Source organism: Octopus sinensis, linkage group LG13 (genome assembly GCF_006345805.1).
Source record: "Octopus sinensis linkage group LG13, ASM634580v1, whole genome shotgun sequence".
NCBI lineage: Eukaryota > Metazoa > Mollusca > Cephalopoda > Octopoda > Octopodidae > Octopus > Octopus sinensis.
The window spans coordinates 67,780,105-67,797,604 of NC_043009.1; the positions used below are offsets into that span (position 1 = coordinate 67,780,105).

The 17,500-nt window shown below is 35.0% G+C and overlaps 1 protein-coding gene across 1 annotated transcript in view; it reads left to right on the forward strand.

Annotated features, from left to right (window-relative positions):
* LOC115218542 (glycine receptor subunit alpha-1-like) overlaps positions 1-17,500 on the forward strand; it is a 355,807-nt gene that overhangs the window by 246,255 nt on the left and 92,052 nt on the right. The window lies entirely within an intron of this gene.

Consider the following 17,500-nt stretch of genomic DNA (forward strand, 5'->3'; position numbering starts at 1 on the left):
CATGGTTGTATATAACCATGGACCACGAATGTATATTTAAGCAGGAGTTATTTGTGTCGTCTCAAAGCTGTAGACAGAAAAAATACAAAATTAATTCAGTACTTATATAAGTAATTCAGTATTTATATAAAATTAATTAAAACATATACATACATACACACATACACATACATACATATATGCATTCATTATATACATATATATATATGACCTTAATTATATATATATATATATATATATATATTATATATATATATATATATATATATATATATATATATATATATATATATATATATATATATATATATTTAAATCAAAGAAGTATTATTATCTTTATTAATAATAATAAAGATAATAATAAGGTGGCTAGCAAGTTTATACCCTGACAAGTAAAATATATTCAGATTCATTAGGGTATTTAAATACCACTTGCTACACACAGCCATCGCTCCAAAACCACCAATAGCTCACTTAAAATACACACAGGTAATCCAACGTATTTAGGAGAAACAGGTTTACTTTGCGTGGAATACAGAAGTAAGTAATATGTGTATTCTAGTATCAACGGATTTCACCCCCTGTGTGAAGAACCATACTTTGAACTCATCAGCTGAAAATAATACTAAAATCTATTTCTGAAGTATTCATCGCATTACCTCGTGTGCCTTCTTTACTTTAAACTGAAATGTACGCATTACTTCCTTCTGTATTCCACGCAAGGTAAGCCTCTTTCTCCTATATTTGTTACATTGCCCGTGTGTATTTTAATAGTGAGTTAGTGATGGTTTTGGATCGATGGCTCTGCTTATAGCAAGTGGTATTTAAATGCCCTACTGGATTTGAGTATACTATATATAAATATATATAAACAGTGTCCATTTAAATACATAAGAGGTGGCCCTTTTAGGACACCTAACACTCTAAACGGTGTAGTCAAAATTTAAACCATTGTTAGGGGTAATTTCGAAGGGAAGGAAAAATAAAACACTTATCATCTTTCTGCCGGACCATGGTTTCGAACTTTAATTAGCAAATAAAGTAATTTGCTAGGCGAAGCTCTCATCAGCGGGAACGCCAAAAGATTAACATATAAATACGAGGCAATACAGTACATGCCTCGTGCTTACATATCCTAAGTTTTCAAATTCACCGCGCACGCGCAGTTTTTGTCGGCAGCAAATAAAATAATGCCGACTTGCTTCAAAAAATTTACCAAAAATTATTAATAAAGATCAGGGTAAGAAAAATTTTTTTAATTTTTACTACCAGTGGCCTTACATATATATATATATAATATATATATATATATATATATATATATATACATCTGTGAAGTATATGAGCGTGTCTGTATAGCGCATGTGTGTATACTTATACATATAGACAGTCAGTAAACGCACGTGGTTACTCGCTTATTCGTGGCTGTCTTCTTGGTAGACGATTACATTCAATACATGAACCTATTGTTCTAAGTATAACCTATACGACCTTAACTAAGAGCCACGATACGTCTCTGAGTTGCCGTGAATTCTTCTATGAAATACACCATAGTTGTTTAATCATGTCGTACTTCCTTCGTGTCTAGTCTTTTCCTAGACGTATTTAGATTCTTTTAGTGCAACGTCGACTCGTGCAAAACGCGACGATTCTTGTTCCTTTACATCTGTCTCTGGTAGTGTGCAGCGCAACACAAATTTGTACTGCTGCTGCTGATGCTGTTTATGCGTGCATGTATTACTTTATGTTCAGTTGAACTGCGTCGGTCTTGTTAGACCACTTCAGTAAAGTATGCGTTTATTCTTACTTGCCAGAACTGTTGTAGTCTATTAGAAAAATAATATACTGAAAAATAATCATTCACTGATTGTCAAATTTAACACTTTGATCGCGCAAAGTGAATATATCTGCTCCAAACTTAATTCCTGTTAACTGCAGAAAACGGTTTTCTACCATGGTTTAAAAAAAAAATTTTTTTTTGCTGCGGGAAGCGGAGACCCGCTGTGACACTTTCTACAAAATACAATTTTTCAGATTTTTTTCATATATTTCATGAACCATCTTTTTACTGAGCAAGAATCGAACCCTTTTAGTGGTGGACATGAAAACCGTATCTTCAGGAAATACTGAAAAAGTATTGCAGAAGCAGAAATTATTAATTCTATTTTTTTAGGCGGGTAATTAACATCATTAGGGCAATGACCGTGAAATTTAATTACGTAGTCAATGAGTAATATAATGAGATGGGAAAATTGCGAAGGTTTGCCTTCTGGGCCAAAAAATAAAATACTTTATTATGGGTTAATATACATAATGTAGCTAACAAAATAGAAATTAATCAATTAAAATTACACCTGTAATGAAATGAAAATCATCACTGTTAATTACAATTCTACTCAAAGGCAATGGAGACATTTTCGAAATGTCCATTGATTAGAAATTGAATTTTATATTTTCTTCTTTAATTTGAGCACTATGTTAATACTGCTGCTTTTCAAGCAGAAGGCGTATCCAAGAAATGTTTACAGGATATTATTTGAAATTAACGAATCAATGAACGCGTTTCACTAAAATGTAGCGAATTCGAACAGTCACTGTACATAGGGCGTTGGATGAGGGCTAATATAATCGTTATTACAGAGTCGCCGGAGTTACCAAAGATCAGTTGCACTCTTATTGGTGACCCTCATTCATTTCTTAATTAATCTAAATTCCAGAGGGGTCTGCACTTACTTTATTAAGGCTAATCATTGACAGGTGTAGGATCCATTGCAATAAATACGTCAGTTTTCTCAGGCAAAAATGCCTAGCAGCATTTCATCTGTCTTTACGTTCTGAGTTCAAATTCCGCCGAGGCCGACTTTGCCTTTCATCCTTTCGTGGTTGATAAATTAAGTACCAGTTGCGCACTGGGGTCGATCTAATCGACTGGCCCCCTCAGACCTTGTGCCTAGAGTAGAAATGTATATGTGTTTAAGTGGGTAAAAATTGAAGCAGCTGTAAAATACATGTGCTTAACAGCAATTCATCCATCTTTTCTGAGATCAAATTCCGTCGAGGTCGATTTTAACATTCGTCTTTTCGAAATCGATAAAATAAGTACAAATAAGTACCAGTTGAACACTGGGGTCGATCTACTCGACTCACCTACTTCCCCGAAATTACGACCCTGGACCACAATTTGAAGCTAATATTAGTTTATTTTAGCAAAGTCACAAATTTTGAATTTCAGAAATGTAATTAAAAGTGTGACATCAATTTTTTTTCTAAGAGGTACATTTTAATTTTCACAAGTAATTATGGATTTAACATTAACTAATATCGAGTCTCTGTTTACCGACATCTTGCTCCGACTAAAATTACTCAGAGTATTCGAGAGAGTATATCCACATCCACCAATGTTGTTTTGCTGCTGTATAATGCTTTGGCTAGAAGACATTACTGCAATAGGTGACAGGTGTCAGACTTTGTGGCCTTCTGTGACCAACACTTATAATTGGTTATTGATGATCAAATTAGCAATATTTTGGTTGATTGCCTGCATTCACGCAAACTTAAACAGTGAAGCTAACCTTATAGCTGTATCTATCCTTCGAGGATTGGCCAGCATTAGTTGCCTGTTGGAATCTGTAGTGCTTTTGGTGTCTGTTAGTCATTTATTATTTATTTATATTTATTTATTTATTTACCAATATCGTGTCAAAGGGTGTTAGCTGGGTTGTATAAATGGCGCAAAATAGATTCAGCTGTCCATTCTCTTGCCGCACGGTTCTTAGTCACTGTTCTTCATTTATCCACAAATAAGGAACATAGATGTTTGCATATCCCTCTACCCCCTACCTTCTCCTCACCTTCCCCGTGACCGGTGTCCGGCCAAGTCTGACCTTTTTTGGTTCGACTACCATCTGTGTAGCATCTCTTTTATTCTTTCCCATGACTTTCATCACTTATGTTCCTGCCGTAAGGCTTCACTTCCACACACGCCAGCTTAATTTAAGTTGCCCTTAGTCGAAAGACACCTGTTGTTAATATCCTGTTGTTTGTATTTGTAATTGTCTACCATTTCTCCATTTTTTTTTCGCCCTTGTTTTCTTATATATTCACTTGCTTTCTTCCAACGAATCTAGTGCACTTAGCTTAGATTTTCTTGGGTCCAGCCAGATTAGAGCAGTCTCGAGAGTAACCGGCCGAAACTGCAAAGACGATCTGGTGTTTGACTGAACACTGAAAGCTCCGACAGGAAAAAACAAAGACCCGTCCTTGTTTTTTCCAGTCCCTTTCTGTGTCGTCTAACTGTCCGAATGTTTTGTTGTCGCTTGTTACGTTCTTGTTCCGTTTTTTGTTTTTATTATATATATATAAGGAGAATTCACAAAAAAAACAAAATACGAAGACAAGTGGTGTAGACAATAAACAGATGTACTAATTTAACGCTCGGGAAGTGAAAAATACTTTAATGTTTCGAGCCTACGCTCCACAGAAAGGAACGCAGAAAGAAACAGGGAGAGAAAATAAAGAGAATATATATATATATTATATTACACGAATCTATACATTTGTATATGTATATATCATATATATATATAAATATTTATGTATGTATATATATATATATATATATATATATATATATATATATATATATATATATATATATATATATGTCTCTGTGTGTGTGTATAAACGTATTATGTGAGAGTGAGTGCATGTGTATGTGTGCCTCTCTCTCTGTCTCTCTCTGCCTCTGTCCATGTCTATTTGTTTCTCTTCCCCCTCTCTCTCTCTCTCCATCTCTCTCTCTCTCTCTCTCTCTCTCTCTCTCTCTCTCTCTCTCTCTCTCTCTCTCTCTCTCTCTCTCTCTCTCTCTCTCTCTCTCTCTCTCTCTTGAGAACCGTATGCAAGAGGTTAACACTGCTGGCAGACAGAGTGACATTCATTCGATTCCAATTGCCCTCGAAGACATTAAGCTTTCTCTCTCTCTCTCCAACGACGTTGTCGCTGGCAAGCATTCAAAGTAAAACACTTCATTTAGCATTCATTATGAATGTGAGGTATGTCTGCTTCAGTGAAAAGCCGTCAACAGTAGCAATGAGATAAGAAAACTTAAACATCACTGGAACATGTAAATATTTCATCTCAAAGGAATCAGCAGACAGACAATATATAATGAACAATACATGGTAGAAAGTTCATGAAAACATATATTATGTATAAAATGATATTATGGGATATTTAAGAATGGTTATTTACTATCAGCACATTATATTTTGTATGGTGCGTTTACTCACTTTCTCCCATCTCTAAAATACAATCGTTACATTTAGTTCACACTTACTAATAACGTACCAGCTACTATGATCATTACGGGGACAAATACCGTATTTTCCGTCGTACAAGTCGAATTTTTCCGACTAAAATTTACAGCAAAATAAGATATGTCAAAGTGATTTTGAAGGACCAAAATTTTCATGGGAAATACAGCAGGCTTTAGAAAGATAATGGCGATATTTGAATGGTTTTACTATATGTTTACACAACATACTACATCGACCTCGATCTGTATAAAGAAAAATACATTCTATTATTTAATGAAAATGTCTTAATTATAAATTTTCAAAAAACTTTTCCGTCAGTTCTTGGGACATATTTGGTCTGTAAAAAGCCATTTTCACTGCGGTTTGATGCGAAGAAAATTCTCGCTCTAGACAGCACGTGTTAAAACACCAACGGACATATCAGAGCGCCCTCTGTAGAACAGTCAGTGCACTTCAAGCTCGTTAGTCATCATCAGCACCTGATACCGAGGGAGACAATCCTGGAATGACTTTGGAAGTCATGGCTTTCTTATAGAAAACCAGTAAAAAATCACACAATGATTGCGTGCGACGCCACCAGGCGGGGATAAATAATGTAGTAGATACTTGAAGCAGTGTTGTGAATCAAATTTTTTAGATCGGTTCAAATAAGTTAGGGACATAGAAGCGTACTTTGACTAACAAATTGGAACCATGCCTTTCATTGCTATAAGTAACTGTGCCTTACAAACAGGAACTCCACTTTGCTCTTAGGAACTCTGTTTCAATTTACATAATTATAGCTACCGAGCAATTAGCCATTAATCGTATTGATTTTGATGACGTATAAGTATATAACTATATAGTTCCCAAAGGAATTTGGAACATGACCAAAAGAGAAATGTTCCAGTCACAAACCGAAACATGATCCTGGGAAATTTTACTCAATAATAAGATTCGACCAGCATTCAACCTGGCTTTCAACTATTTCAACTTTTATTAGTTGTTGTTGTTGTTGTTGTTGACGACGACGACGACAACGACGATGATGATGATGATGGTGGTGATGGTGATGATGATAACGATGACGATGATAACGATGACGATGATGCTATACAGTCCGTATTATCGTCTGTTCATAATCAGTTTTAAGCTAATTCTAAGACGAACCTATTATCAGAAGCATTCCATTCGTGACAGTTCCATCTTCCAAATTTAATATATCTCGGTCCTATATTTCCCAATGTGATGTTCTTTTTAAGATGACGAGGTGGGATTTAAGGGAAATTTGTCCGCCATTCGTTTGGTTGCAGATCAGGCTCCATTTGAAAGCCACTCTCTAAAATAATTTTTTCCCCTTGCATATGCAGATATCTTCAGCTTTACAGGGAAAGTTAGTGTTGATTATTTAACATGGCTGACATCGCATTAAATCACGAGTGTTTTGTATATGAAACCGAATAAATAAATTAAATAACTACACCAGGGAATCAACAGGCGACTCGAACTTTGGTCAGCGGGGGAGTATATTGAAAGCAATCAACAGCGAATTATTGATTTTATATACAGGGAAACTATGGAAATTACATGATCAAAATGAAAATTATCACACTGAATTCGATGTTAATGAGTCAAGTGAACCATGCATAGATTAAATGTCAATAAAATGAAGTCAAACCTAGATTTGATAGCAAAGGTTCACTATTGAATCTAATTATAATTATTGTTATTCTGTAAATAGGAGTCGAAGCCAAAATAGTAAATCGAAATTAATTTACTTGTTATATGTACGTAACATATTCGAGTAGACTCGGCGAATGAATAGCAATGGCTGGAAGGAAAAGAGAACTATGTGTTGCAAATGAGGTTTCTAATGTGATTCGAGCAATAGAGGCTGTAGGAGCGGAAGTCAGCAGAAAGTCGCCATAATGATTTGCGTTGCATGAATATTCCCAGAGAAAGAAGGGGGGTGAAATGGGGAGGGAGGAATGAAAAGGAAGCGACGGAAGAGAGCTAGAGAGAGAAATGAGAAAGTGTCAAATTAGAGCTTGTGAAGAAATTGGCGTTCAGTTTATTGCTTTTATATAAACACGCGTGCGCACGAATACGAACGCGGGTTCATCTATGGTGTATATATGTTTATATGAGCGAGTGTGTGTGTGTGGAGAGAGATAGAGCTAGAAAGAAAAGAAGGCAGAGAATGAATACAACCAACTGGTGTCTTAATTGCTACCAACTGCACACAACTTAATTCGAAACTACATTTAGTTGGAATTACGTATTGACTGTTTTTACTGATTAAAACAGAGATTTTTTTTAAGTTGAGCTCATTAACAATTCGAACAAGGAGCAAATTATTTCTATTGCGTATATCCCACGGAACTAAAATAACGATACAGATTAGAATTAAAGTCGCATCATCTCGTTAAAAATTGCCATTCTAGATATGCCAACCCTACCGATTCCTGCCTACCAAATCCATTGACAAAGCTTTGGTCGGTTCGAGGCTATAATAGAAAATATATGCCCAAGGTTGCACACAGTGGGACTGAACCACAGACCAGGCGCTTCGGAAGCAATCTTCTTAACCACATACTCACCTTTGCGTTTATTTCATAATAAGCTTTTCTTTTTTTCCCCATAATTTATCTACGCATTTTAAGAGTCATTTTCATTTTCGCCAAAATTTCCATAATTATGTGGTGATCAGTATTTAATCCTTACAAACCAACTTTCTTCTTTTCTATTTTGCTGACGAGGTTAATTCCTGTACGCATAAACAATGTAGCGGCGACGACACGTGACTCGATATATGGATCGATGTTCGCTGGTTAATTAACTTCTATCACAGGAGAGAGTATGCGTCTAAATCTACATCATTGTATCAGCGTTTCCGTTCTTGTAATGCAGTTGGAGTTTTGTTTTGGTATTGTTTTATTCTATGGTGTATATATATATATATATATGTGTGTGTGTGTGTGTGTGTGTGTGTGTGTGTGTGTGTGTGTGTGTGTGTGTGTGGTGTGTATAAATGAGAGAGAGAGAGTAGGATGTTGCTAATGTAAATTGTGGAAACGCAAATCGGAATAATGTAACTGATGTTAGATTAATAACAACACACTTTAAAAGAACTGCTGAATACGCACGCACACACACAAACACACACATAAACACACATATATACAAGCAGAGAAAAATATATGTATGTACGTATTATTCTAATCTCTTAAAACTCAGAATATTATCAAGAGATAACACGTGTATACACAAACATCTAGATAGATAGATAGAATGATAGATAGACAGACAGATAGATAGATAGATAGATAGATAGATAGATAGATAGATAGATAGATAGATAGATAGATAGACAGACCGACAGATACATACATACATACATACGCACATACATACATATGCTTATACGTGTATGTACATGTATGTATGTGTGTATGTATGTATGCATACGTATTTGTGTGTGTGTATACATATATATATCTACATATACATATATATATATATGGTATTATATCTAGATTGTGGCGTTCGTCTTTCAAGATCTTAGATTCAAAATGGCTCCACAGCTCCATCTATTTCTTTCTCGATGTCCGTCCGAGGTAATTTTAAAAACTAAGCTCCTAAGTCTTATTTATATGTAAGTTAGTTTTGGCTTTTTCTCTCCTCTTCATTTTGATGTCATCTGACAAAGCCATTTATATACGACTCTTTATGTTTGCCCAGATTCTTTGCCAATGTTTACTTGAATAAAATCATGAATTAGTTTCGTTGTTCAATTATTTTGTGCGTTGTTGCTATCTTTGTTGTTAGATGTGTGAATTTGTCTTCTCCTCGATCGTTTTTATACCTCACCACTCATTATTTCTTATCCTATTATTTAGTATTTCGCTTTCCGAATCGCACATTCTTCTTTATTTCTCTGTTACATTCTTCCGTACCTTCTACGTATCAAATTTTGTTATTTCTTTTAATCACATTTCTCTGATATCTCGGTATCTTTAGATAAATTTGGGTTAGTTTTAGATTTTGAAAATACTCTCTCTCTCTCTCTCTCGCTCCCTATACATATATATATATATATATATATATATATATATATATATATATATAAAGTTAATCCAACAAGTAAACAAAAACGAAAAGACAACAACGCAAGGACGTGGAACAAATAAAGTATTATTGGACGCTCAGGAAAGAAGGAAGAAGGAGGGTTTGACGTTTCGAGCGGAGCTCTTCGTCGGAAACATAGGAGAAGGAAAGATCCCGAGAAGGGAAGACAGAGGAAACAAATCGCTAGTGATACAGACGAGGTCACATACTAAATATATATATATATATATATATATATATATATATATATATATATATATATATATATATATATGTATAGTTAATCCAAACATGAAAACACAAAGAGAAAACACAACAACGCGAGGACGTGGAACAAGTATAGTGTTATTGGACGCTCAGGAAAGGAAAGAAGGAATGAGGATTTAACGTTTCGAGTGGAGCTCTTCGTCAGAAGCATAGAAAAAGGAAAGATCCAAGGAAGGGAAGACGGAGGAAAAATATCGCCAACGATACACACCTGGTCACACACACACACACACACCACACACACACATATATATATATATTATATATATATATATATATATAATATATATATATATATATATATATATATATATTCAGATGAATATGGTACTTAAGTTGAGGTACTAGAATTTAGTACGGTATTATCCATACAATTTCAAAATAAGGTGATCAAAATCAAAATAAACAACAAGGATATCCAGGGGTAATGCAGTACGATCGTTTAATTAAATTAGGACAGATGGACACATTAGTATAATTATACCTAAAATCTCCAAGAAGTTAAATCAAATTTTATGTTTTTGTGTAGCTGAAGATTGCTCTACATTTTAAATTGATGTCATGATTACATTGTTCAATTAAATGGAGTTGCATGAAACGATCGTACTACATTACCTCTGGATATCCTTGTTGCATATTTTAATTATATATATATATATATATATATATATCACCAGCGTTTAAAATTCTGTTTTTGTTTCAATCTGGTCGAAAGTAATAAAAGTATGTAATTGGCAATATTCGGAAGCTAGCAAGATGCCTCTTTTTCTTTTTTAGTTTGTTGCTTGTTACCAAATTTAATAGATTTATTTTCATATAGCATGTCAACATTATATTTTTCTTGCAACTAATAGCCTTTTGAGTCAGCTGCCATTCACATTGAACATCTTCATATTTTATGGTAAAAACCCTATTTTTACTCAATTTAAAGACTTCATTAAAAAAAATAGTCTCAAAGGAATTTTAGGAACTTACAGGAAATTAGTCTTAGAAATGTGACATAACCGACTCCAAAGACCATAGTCTGAAGTGGCGTGACAGTGTTTGTAATAATATATTGTAAAACATATTGAATTTGTATTTAGTGATCTCAGTTTTCTTCATCTCTGGGTATTTGTAGCGAATAACATACCTATTCTGAGAACGTACACAATACACACACATACATACACGTTATATGTTACAATGTCCGTTTGTGTGAGAGAGCGTGTGTTGTAAATGGAGTTGTATGGAAACACTATTTTTTATCTATTTTGAGTTATCAAGAAAAGGGTAGCTACAGACCCAGAAATGGGTGCTGTTCCCACGTCTAGGACGGTGTTACCATTACACACACTAACATCCTCCACCACATCTGAGAAGGGCCACACAAAGGGCTGGCGTTCAATCACTAATGAATACCCTCCAACCGCTTCTTCATAGCCGTGCTGTCTCCTCTCTGTCCTTCTCATTGCTGCCATATTAGCAAAGCCCTCTGTTCCTCCAGCTAGCTGGTCTCATACTGCCATCATTATGTGCCCCCGATCCAGTCGTCTCTCTACATCTCATCGCCTATGGCGTGTCCAAAAACATCCCGTCCCGGTCGCGCATTAACAACTAATACCAGTCCTCCTACCCCCACCCCTCACATCCCACCAGAACGTCTCCCTCTGGAATGTTTTCCCCGACCATGTCTTTCCCGAAGGTGCTGGTCTGGGGCAGTCTAAATGGAACAGTAACGACGCCAATGTTATCGGTCTCGGACTGGCATCAAAAGTCAAGGACACAGGCCCTTTCTCGAAACTCAGAAAGTAAACGAAAACCCACAACTGCTTCATAGAATAAAGGTAGACGCATAAAAGCCAGCACACACACGCGCTCGCGCGCGCACAAAGAGGTTGCCTCTTTGTAGAGCTAAAAAGGGAACTTCGACGTAGTCACGCGACTAGAAGCCAAACTACTCTTAGATCATATTCTATCATCTTAAAAGAAGAAAGGGATGACATATTCAATAATGTAATCATATCCTCTTAGCTGGTGAATGCACCAAGTATAGACGGTCACATCTAGAACGGATTTGACAGCTGCTCCCTGCTCCATTTCAGCCGACCTCCTAGAAACAACAGTTAATAGTACACCCCCTTCGGAGAGATTTACTAGCACTCTTAAGCATAGTCTAATGTGTTGTTGTTGTTGTTGTTGTTGTTGTTGTTGTTGTTGTTGTTGTTGCTGCTGCTGCTGCTGCTGCTGCTGCTGCTGTTGAGGTTCACCCTGATAGATCTATGATCAAAGGCGTACCTGCCTTTACCGTTCAGTCTTTGTGCGTTATACATGACTTCCTCAAAATAAATTTATATCTAGGACTACATTATTTCACCCATTATTCCTAGAATTCGTTACGGTATGCCTTTGATAGTGATTTGGGTGCTACTTCTAGCAAACTGGGAGTCTACAGTGACACTCCTTCCTTGACTGGCATATGTTTATATATATATATATATATGTGTGTGTGTGTGTGTGTGTGTGTATACACACACTCACATACATATATATGGTCATTTCAAAATGTAACCACATGTGTATCGTTGGCGATTTTCTTCCTCCGTCTTCCCTTCCTTTAGACTTTCCTCGAAAAGTTAAATCTTTTTTCCTTCCTTTCCTAAGCGTCTTATAATACAGGATTTGTACCACGTCCACGAGTTATTGTTTTTTCTTGTTTGTTCTTTGTTTGGAGTCACTATATATATATATATATAATATATATATATATATATATATATATATATATATATATGTATGTATGTATGTATGTATGTATGTATGTATGTATGTATGTATGTATGTATGTATGTGTGTATGTATGTATGCATATATACTACTTAGATTTTATAAATATACATGGTGGGGTTTTCTTTGAGTGCGACGACGATGTGCTAGAGCATGAAGTTCATAAGTGAGCAGAATGTAAACAAACAACTTATGTACCTGAAGAATTTCGTGTGACGTATGGAGCCGCGATCACAGATGTTCAAATATGTCAAGTTTTTATTCTGTTTTTGCATGAGGTAAATGTCGTGCTGCGAGAGCGCTCTAGGAAACCTGCTGCGAAATTATGTTCAGCTGTATATTGTTTTACTATTTGTAAGACAGACAAACAGATACACACACACACACACACACACACACACATACACACACACATATATACATACATACATATATACATATACATATTCACAGGTACATATATATATATGTGTATATATATATATATATATATATATATATATATATATATATATATATATATATATTTATTTATTGAAAACACCTCAGGAACTCATCTGAGTTCGTGAGTAATACTGGATATACGATAAGATAATGAGGCCTGTGATTCACAAAAATATATGCTTCTAGAATCACAGTCATCAGTGTATAATAATAGTCGTTCTTCAAATTTTTTTTATCTATAATCCATCTGAGAAATATTCCTTGTACTTGATTTATATGCTCTCTTCATCCTTCATCTCTTTGTCTTTTTGTAAGGTAGATGTGCTTAACAAGCTCTACATCTACTCTTGGTTCTTCTTCGTTTTAGTACACCGTGATACCGTGATATTTCATATCTTCTCTTAATATTGTCCGTAAATGTCCAAACTCCTCACACATGCGTACATGCAGAGATAATCAGAAGATTACAAATACAAGCCACCAATTGAAGTGTCAAAATATGTAAAAAATCTTCGAAAGGTTTAGTCTATGAGCACGTAAGCACATGTCTAGATACACAATACATGCATGGGTAGGCATGCATGAAACAAAACATGCAGATATGCACATGCATTGACACCGAATACTTGCCCACATGCACACAACGATGCATAATTACCCCGTTGGTGTTGAATTTCCTATGAAATAGCCTCGGATCTAGGTTAGAAACCAGCTCGTTCTTCATCGGAAACAAATCTAGAAATGAATTTAAGAATAAATTTCATACAGAGAGACAAACAGACAGACAGACAGATAGGCAGGCAGGCAGGAAGGCAAATGTACGCATCACTATGTGTGCGCCTTGTGTAGAATTTTGGATATATTATGCATTCTTTATTCTATCTTATTCGTGAAGGATTGCTGCATTGTATGGATAAAGTGAGTTGTTTTTCCATTTGAGTAGATCGATAAAAAGAAGCAATTACGTGTGGTTCTAAAGCTTTTCAGAATATCCAAACACAGCATAGCAATTGTATTTCTCTTCTGAGATTAACAGTTCGAATTCTTGAAATACCTCCGTAATTTAGTGTTATATAATGTTTTGTCCGATAAAATTTTGAATAAAATTGAATGCATTTTTTACACCAAACAGTTATATAAATGTATATAAGGACACAGGAAAAATGTGTCAAAGCCATCAGGAGGCGTCGATGCTTCCTAGGGCTAAACAGCGGTGGTGTACCCCCTACTGTCACGTTCGTGTTAGATTGATAGTATACAACCATTCTATCGCCCCACCACCGTACATGTCTCTACGAGAGATTTAGAAATTTAGTATTTCTGAGTTATATTTTATATTGTTTCAAACACCACGCATTGCGAAGGAATTTAGCCGAAAACATTCCGTGGGACATATTTAGAACTTTAACATTTTCCAAGGACAAACGTAAGCTGATTTTATTACCAAATTGTATTGACTAAGCATCTTGTTCTAAACGAAAACCGTTTTATTTGCTTGTCATTGATTCTTTCGCAGATAATACGTGCAATTTCTGTAACTGAAAATTTCATTATTCCTACTTTGCAAAATATTTGTAACAAAGCTAGGATAAAAGACATTTTTTGTATCCGTCCTATGAAAATATGATACTTTTTCAATGATATTCTTTGCAAGAATTCTCCTTATGATTATAACATTCTAAATTTTCGCCATTTTTCTTGAACGTAATTGCTTTAAATAATGCTTCGCTGTCAGTTCAGCTACACAACATTTTCTATCATAGAAAAAAGAAAAGCTCAAAGATGCGTAAAAAAGAAAAAAAAGCAATGAATTTATTTTTTCTCTTATCATTTCGAAGCATAATGTTTATATTAAATTTATTTTTATGAAAATTACTGGGTAGGAAAAACTGTCGAACGAAATATTTCCCCCTTAAAAATATATCGATAAGCAACACTTTACATAGGCCAAAATAATATATCAACATTTGTGAGACGTTACACATGGCCAAATCAACAGAGAGAGAGAGAGATGGATCGATCGATCGATAGATAGATAGATAGATAGATAGATCATTTATGTCAAGAATTTAACATTGAGCCAAATGATTACTCTCCATCTCCTTTTATAAACAATACACACACACACATACATATATATATATATATATTATATATATATATATATATATTATATATATATATATTATATATATATATATATATATATTATATATATAATAAATCTCTGAGCGAGGTATGAACAGTAGCCGCACGACATCGTAAGGTATATTTGCCACCTAAATGTGGCTAACCCTTAAAGGTTGATGCTACTCTAGCTTGTAGCCCCCAAAAGACATCTCCTCCAGCTGCCTATTGACACACTTTCTGTGCCCTATCAGTATTTGCAAAGGGAAGTCATCGTTCCCATCTCCAGCCTGTACCCAGAAATTCGGGTCCGTGTGTATCACGTCAGGCTGGAGATGGGAAGGATGACTTCCTTTTGCAAATACTGATAGGGCCCTTGCCTTTCCCTTGGACAACATCGGTGACGTGGAGAGGGGAGACCGGTGTGCATGGGCGACTGCTGGTCTTCCATAAAACAACCTTGCCCAGACTTGTTCCTCAGAGGGTAACTCTCTAGGTGCAAACCCATGGTCAGTGTCTGACCAAAGGGGGTCAAAAAAAACTGTACATATATATATATATATATATATATATATTATATATATATATATATATATATAAGAATATTTTGTAAAGCATAACTAATTTTTTTGATATTCCTCTCTGCGAACCTGAGGAAAAATAAATTATGAAAATAACAGTTGCCGTTTGTTTTATAATGTTTAGCTTGTCTTTCCATACGTAATATTTTTGCCTCAGTTCTGTATATCTTCAAGTGTCAAATTCGAGCGAAATTATTCACGTGAAAAACAAAAGCGGGAGAGAAAAACACTGAAGCAAATATCATGCTAGCTTTTTGTAGTAAATGTTCGATTATCAATGATGACATTTATGACTATTCTTGTCTTATTACAATAAACACACACAAAAACAAAAATGGGATTGAAGATGTCTAAGACTAACTAGCTTAACAAACACCCACAACTAATCGAGAACTTACCGCATGCAGAGTCCTATGAATATATGTAAGAGATACGTTAGCGCATTACCAAGCGTGTGCGCATGCGTATATATGCGTGTCAAATTCTGGTAATTATTTTATTAAACAAATCTATAGCAACTGATTATTTATGATGGGATACAATAGTGAATATAGAGTCAAATGTCATTTTAAAGAGGGCTTGGGCATATGTTTATGTATGTGTGTCAATGTGTGAGTGTGTATGTGTGTAATTTATTCAATCAGCTGCGATCAGAACTAACTGATAAAGGTTTCACCTTAGGTATTACCATAGCTGAAGTCAAGTAGGTTGAGTCAGTCAGACAACTTCCTAATCTCCATGCATGCATATACATACATGCATTTTTATACATATATATATATATATATATATACTCTTTTACTCTTTTACTTGTTTCAGTCATTTGACTGCGGCCATGCTGAAGCACCGCCTTTAGTCGAACAAATCGACCCCGGGACATATTCTTTGTAAGCCCAGTACTTATTCTATCGGTCTCTTTTGCCGAACCGCTAAGTGACGGGGACGTAAACACACCAGCATCAGTTGTCAAGCAATGCTAGGGGGACAAACACAGACTCACATACATATATATATATATATATATATACATATATACGACAGGCTTCTTTCAGTTTCTGTCTACCAAATCCACTCACAAGGCATTGGTCGACCCGAGGCTATAGCAGAAGACACTTGCCCAAGATGCCACGCAGTGGGACTGAACCCGGAACCACATGGTTGGTAAGCAAGCTACTTACCACACAGCCACTCCTATATATATATATATATATATATTATATATATATATGTATGTAAGTATGTATGTATGTATGCTTTCAGTGCGAATAGTTTTCTTTTTGTATGACGCCATTTTTACAATCTGTAAAGAATGATAATGGTGTTTCATATGAGCTTAAAATTTATGGCGATCACCGAACAATAACTAAGGAAAACAGTCTAATAAAGGGGTTTATATGCCCCTATGCCCCATTATTAGACTATTTTCATTAATCATTGCACGGTGATCGCCATAAACTTTAAGCTTATATAAAAACACCATTATTAATATATATATTATATATATATAATATATATATATATATATATATATATATATATATACATATATACACATACATACATGTCCGAAGATGGGTTCGCAGGCCGAAATTTCGAAGTTACTGTCAATAACGTTCTTGCATAAGAATAATAAATTTGTACACTACAAAAGTATAGAGTAACCCATTCATGTAAAATTGTTTATATTTAACTGAACATTAAAGGAAACACACGCACACACACACACATGTTATTATTTAAAACAAATTGATTCTGTGCTCTCTGTGACTTAAAGATTCGCAGATTTCTTATAGAAACCTAGCTTACTCGGTTTACTGCGCCTGAACGAGCTACATTTTTGTAAGAAGCCTGTGAAACTTTAAGTCGCAAGAAACGGAATCAAATTGCTTTAAA